Source organism: Chaetura pelagica, unplaced genomic scaffold, assembly GCF_000747805.2.
Source record: "Chaetura pelagica isolate M959 unplaced genomic scaffold, ChaPel_1.0 scaffold595, whole genome shotgun sequence".
Lineage (NCBI taxonomy): Eukaryota > Metazoa > Chordata > Aves > Apodiformes > Apodidae > Chaetura > Chaetura pelagica.
Genome location: NW_009953221.1, coordinates 513,157 through 519,152, shown reverse-complemented (window position 1 = coordinate 519,152; position 5,996 = coordinate 513,157). Strand labels below are relative to the sequence as shown.

The 5,996-nt window shown below is 41.0% G+C and overlaps 1 protein-coding gene across 1 annotated transcript in view; it reads right to left on the bottom strand.

Moving 5' to 3' along the window:
- EPS15L1 (epidermal growth factor receptor pathway substrate 15-like 1) overlaps positions 1-1,430 on the bottom strand; it is a 34,386-nt gene extending 32,956 nt beyond the window's left edge. The window contains exons 1-4 of the mRNA XM_009997801.1: positions 1,380-1,430; positions 1,067-1,156; positions 661-708; positions 153-248 (exon numbers count right to left, since the gene is read on the bottom strand). The gene's annotated coding sequence lies outside the window, so the exon portion shown is untranslated. The remainder of the gene's footprint in view (positions 1-152; positions 249-660; positions 709-1,066; positions 1,157-1,379) is intronic.
- Positions 1,431-5,996: the final 4,566 nt, after the last annotated feature.

Sequence of the window (5,996 nt, the reverse complement as noted above, 5' to 3'; positions counted from 1 at the left end):
CCAGGCCTGTGGCAGCCGTGACTGCTGCTGTCTTCAGGTACAGTCTGACAGCAGCTGAAGTCTCAGAACCATGACACTCATGAAACCGAAGATTGTTCCAGCTGAAACTTTAGTTCTTATACAACACATACATTCAAGTATATGTGACTTACAAATTTAGGAGGTGGCACAGTCAAGTTCAGACTGCTCAGGTTAACATCATGGCCATTCTGTGCACATGCCACGAGCCGCAGCGCAATGTAGAAACCCTACAAACAACAGTGGTTTCTGTCAAAAAATCAACCAGTCTCCAATAACCTATTTATTATTTTTACAAGCACCATATTCCAAGCCATTTTTAGAAGTGATAGTTACATTTTTTTCATGCAGGAAAGACTTCCAAAACAAATCTTAAAATAATTGTTTGTGTTTGTGACAGACTCAACGTATCTACTTATCACACACTGATTATTTAAATAACAAAAGGAAGGACAGAAAATGAGATCCAAATTTCTCCAGCAGCCTGACTGAATATGTGCAGCCCTAGAGGAAAAGAACTCATCTTGTCAATGAAAACTTAAAAAAAGCTAAGGATAACTGTTATGGATAGCAGGGTTTTATTGAAATGAGGCTCATCAGTGGAAGGTCACACTAATAAGCCTCGAGGCACATTTCATTTACCTGTTTATCCAAGTATCCTTTACCCTCCGGGTCAGCCAAATCCCATATCTGTGGAGATCCAAAACAAAAGCCATTGTGATTCTAATATAAAACTTAGCTCCACAGTTCATATTGTATGCCTTCTTGAACTGTTTGTTGCAGCCTTCAAGTTAAGACATACAATGCTACTTAATTCCTCAAGTTATCCACAATGTTCACAAAAGACAATTTTGTCTTTTCAGTCCCTGTGCCCCTCAGAACACCACCTTGGAGCTATTTCCAATCTGCTGTTAACGTAATATTGGAAGGATCTAATTTGCATTCCACTGAATTCCTTTTTGCAAATCCCTTCTGCTCAACTAAGCAGTTAGCTGCAGTTAAGCAAGTGTACAAATAATTACTGCATTATCTAATTCCTTCAACTTACTTTTCCAAGGATAATATCAGAGAGACCAGATTTTTTAAGAAACAGTGCAGCTTCACTTGCCCCAACTTTCCCTGTATATGTTGGATCTACCTGAAAAATAAAGATTCACATTCAATTGAAGCATGTCTGTCATGAAAGCAGAGGTAAGAAACTACAAATCTCTTGTCTCAAGGTCAAAAGAAGTTATACAGCCACATATTTCCACTCAGCAGAGTGAATTTACAGAAGTTTAGCACCATAATGAGGAAAAGAAAGGGAGGGAAAACTCGAAGACAAGGAAATTGCGCTTAAGTTTTGCTTTTTAAGCACATACCTGTTTGTAGTAAGTTTCATATAATGGATTCCCAGTAGAAAACTGAAAAAGAAGATAAATCTTAAGAAAACAAAGAAGGCACTGCATTCACAGATGGCCCACCTTTAGGGACTGACACCAAAAAAGGGTAGAGCTCTTTGTGTATTACTTTCACCAAAAATACAGAGGCCATGTTAATTTGCTGTGTTCCAAACTGGATACTGAAATTTAAGTGTGGATAACAAGGATCTCCTGAAACTCATGAACAGCAGACCACTGTCACCTCTTAACACTTCTTTTTCACCAGCATTCACACCTACACTTGTGCTTTTAATTAACAACACTGAAGGATTTGCCAAGGTATTTCAGATCACAGTTTGAGGACAGTGGTGTCAAGGCAGAGTTTTTAACATAACAGTGACTGCACCACCTCCTGCATTGTCCTTATGCAGTATTTTCAGCAGGCAGTTACCTACACACAGACAAAGCCCTGGTATCAAAATACATCTGTGTTCATGGGTTTTCAGGACTAGGATCTTAAACTGAAATGGAGTTCATAAAAATGAGAATGAACAGTTAATTCACAAATGTCACAATTCCCTGACAATGTTGTTTGGGGATTTCAGCTTGGTGTTACCACTGCATGACACAAAGGTAGGCCCTGACTTTTTGGAATACTAAACAGATTCCTCTTCCCTCTTGCTGACATTCCAAACAAATGGCAACTGAAATGCCAAAAGAGGCAGAAGCCCCAACATGCCTCTTCTCACTTGCCTCCTACAATTGCCACACAAGTTCTAGCCATGTGCAGGTTATACCTCCACACCTTCTCCAGCTTCAGTGCCGGGAGCGAAAATGTTAAAATCCAGTCTCAAACAAGTCACCCTTTAAAGCAGCCAAAAGCCTTAGAAAACAAGCAAAAAAATCCCACCCAATAAACACTGTTTAATGACTGAGATGTCAAAACATCTCAAAGTCTGTTGGGGACAACTGCTCTCCACCTACGAGACACAAGTCACACGTCTGACAAATTATTATTTCACACCAGCTCTCAGCACTGCTATGTCACCTCCCTTCTTCCTTGTCATCCACATGGATTTCTGGATGTTCTGCCTACACTGAGAGGAAGTGAGACAGAAATATGATGAAAGACCAATTAAAATCGTAAAGTTTTATTTTACACAAAGAGAATCTTCCTGTAAGTTATAAACACGTTGAATCTTAATTTAAGGAGCTACCCAAGATAATTAAACCCCATTAACCAAATGCAAGAAAAGACCAAGTCTTTGAAGACCAATAGTTCTACTTGGCTAGAAAAATCATCCCATTTCAGTATAGTTTTTAAGCATCTTAAACATACTTTACTTCAATCTATCAACAAAATCAGGTCCTGGTGTTCCCTAACACCAGGACCCTCTAGAAGCTCTTGCTCTTCCAGAAGCTGGACAGGAGTTCAGAAAAATGAAGCTGCTATAAAATAACTCAAACCTGACTCATCTTTTTACTGGCTTGTAAATGATCAGCACAGAGAAGCACTGTGTTCCTGTATGAAGTAGGAAACATCATTCAGAGAAAAGGTGGTAGAAGGAAATAGTCTGTCCAACTCTGAATAAAATCAAGTACATCTTAACCAACTATCACCAATCTCTGCACCTCTTCTTTATCAGAAAGCTCAAAAAAGCTACCAAAGACCAACTACAAGCTCATCTAATGAGTATCCTAGAGCTCACAGAGACTGGATTCATACCAGGATCCAGAGCAAACCACTCCAGCAGCAGCCCTGAATGATCTCACCCCATCACCAGACATTCCTGCCATCCTCCTCTGACACTCAGCCATGACATCCAGCTGCCTTACCTGGCAGAGGTGGCAGGAAGCCAGGGTGATGTGCTTTAATGCTGTGAAGTTTCTTCCAGAGCAACACATTCATCCAAGTGCTGCAGGAAAGCACTTCAGCCCTTGATTCTCTACTTGCAGAATTTTACGAAGACTGAGTCTCTGTGACCAGTTTGCCTAAATGACTGCACCTCTGTGATGAAGCAGACCAGACAAAATGGGCTCAAGTGATAAAAATAGCAGAGCTCCCTTTCTACTCATCACCACACACGACCGCATCACTACTATTCAAGAGGATGCTGTACTTTGATGCCATCTGCTGATGAGGAACGTACACAAGATAGTGTCAATATTGGCAACCATGAAAAAAACACATTGGAAGAGTCTGTTGTTGGTGAGTGGTGAAAGGATATAACCTGCCATGTAGCAGCTCAGTTTGATTTACAGTTTAACAACCTCTGGTTTCTGTGCCTGCTCCATATTCCCCAAAATGTCATCCTTACACCATCTCCCAGACCCTTCTGAAGCCTCTGGTTTCTGTGCCTGCTCCATATTCCCCACAATGTCATCCTTACACCACCTCCCAGACCCTTCTGAAGTCTGGTGCCTTGTGGTTTGACCCCTAAGTTGATTTCCTCTGCAAATTTGAAGGTCAAGACTCAACTTCCACTCTCACAGATTTCCTGCACTGCATTTGTGGTACACAGTACACACACATGGACACATCTCCATGTCCCTTAGTGCAGATCTGGGAAAAAGGCTGACATAAACTGCTGCCACCAGAATAACTAATAAAGCCAGTTCCTTGCAGCTCTCCTTCCTGAGGTCATCTCAGGGCCACAAAGAACTCTGGATGAGATGAGTTATTCTCCTTGGTGTCCTCCTGTTTCACAATTTTCTTTCAGCCACTCCTGTCACTTCATAGGATGGTTGAAAAGAAGTACTGTGGAAGGGGAAAAAACCAAGGTGTCTCACAAAGATGAGAGCCAAAAGAAGGTTGCTGCTGCCCCAGAAAGTTTATCTTTGCCGTTATTCACTGAGCACCCTGAGTTGCCTCAGAAGACTGAGATCCAAAATGGTCCCAAAATCTCTACCATAACTCTCCATAACCTCCAGAGCCTGAAGGTTGATCATGTCTGGCACAGTGGAAAGACCACTGATAAAGTCATCAAATATTCAAGAAAATAAGAGTTATCAAAAATAAACAACTGAAACTGGATTTCACTCTAAGAACTGATTTTACATGCTTGCTCTTCAACTGGTTTTACTCACAGCCAGTTGAAGCAGAGACAGCAGAAATGTTAAGTAGTTTAATGCTGTTAGACATCTAAATTCTCCTTCATAAAAACATAACTTCATAGAACAACAGAACCATAATAAAATTTGTTGATGAGAACAAATATGATTTAATACTTCCACATGCTTGAATTATCGTTTATAGCTTCTACTATGTTGCTATGAATATTCTTATTTTGCATCTTTCTAAGTGAACATACCTCAACATTACAGCACGTGTAGCCTCTCCTATTCTTTTTTAGTACAATTTCTGGCATTTATTTTAAATAGCACATATCTCTATAGTAATAATGGTTATCAAAAAAAGTTTATTAATTTCCAGTGGAACTGTTTACTGCCCTGATCATAGCTACATTACTGTTCAACAGAGAAAAAGAAGCTTTAAAACTAGAATGCTTCCACTAAATTTGTTGTGAAAGGTCAAAATACACATGTTCACAGAACATGGCCCTTTTCCTCTCAATATAACAGGTTAAACAAAACATCCTTGATGCCATTGCCTTAAATATCAATTAGGATTTTAACAACCACAGAGAAGTACGATTTCTAGTTTAATAAGTGTTTTATACACTTTTCTCAATTCTTTCAAGCCCTGAATTTATCTTCCATATGTATTTTGCATTTTTCCTAACAGTTTGTGTGTGCATGGACGTTTTCAGAGGTTTCTGAACACGTTAATTTAATTGAACAGATGTTAACCAGGACTCCAACTGTGCTCTCTTAGTAAGACACACAGCAAGTTACAAATTACCCAAGCTTCACATAACCCCATTGAAAGATAAAATTTCACAGCGTCACAAATAAAAGTTTATTATTCAAAGGAAAACAGTATATTTAAATAATTTGAACTACCAATAGGAGCTGAATTCTTGACTGACCTAACGCCAGTGTAGAGAATAGCTTTAATGTCAGGGCATTGGGGGATGGTGGGGTTGCTTTTCTGTTGTTTTAAATTAAGTAAACGAACTATCTTTACAGGAGTATGGAAAAGACTAAACAATGATGACACTTAAATGATCTGAGTGAGAAATTAAAATTAAAAAAACCCTTGTAACCACAACAAAAACCTACCCAAGGATCCCAAACATTAAACCGCAGCTCAAAACAACCTCTTCCCAGACACACACCCCCCTCCTCCTTGTGCAAGACAAGCTCCAAGGGTCAGGGTCTCCCACTCCCCTGCAGAAGCCTCACTCTCCTGCTGCTGAGTGAAAAAACCTCCTCTTCATTCCTACACACCGAGTCCTTCCCCGCTGTACCCCCGCCTGTGGCTACACTGCTCGTACACCTCCCAGACATGAAGCCCTGACACCCCGACAGGCACAGGCAGCGTTAACCCCCTGGTACCCACAGGGAACCGGCCGGAGTCACAACCCCAACCCCGCTCCTCAGACCACCGGACACACTAATCCCCTCAGCTCGGGAAGCGCCGAGAAAGCCCCGGTGCTGCCCAACCAGGGGAGCAGCTCCAGGCCCTCCATGAAGGGAGGGCGCCAGCGCCTTTTC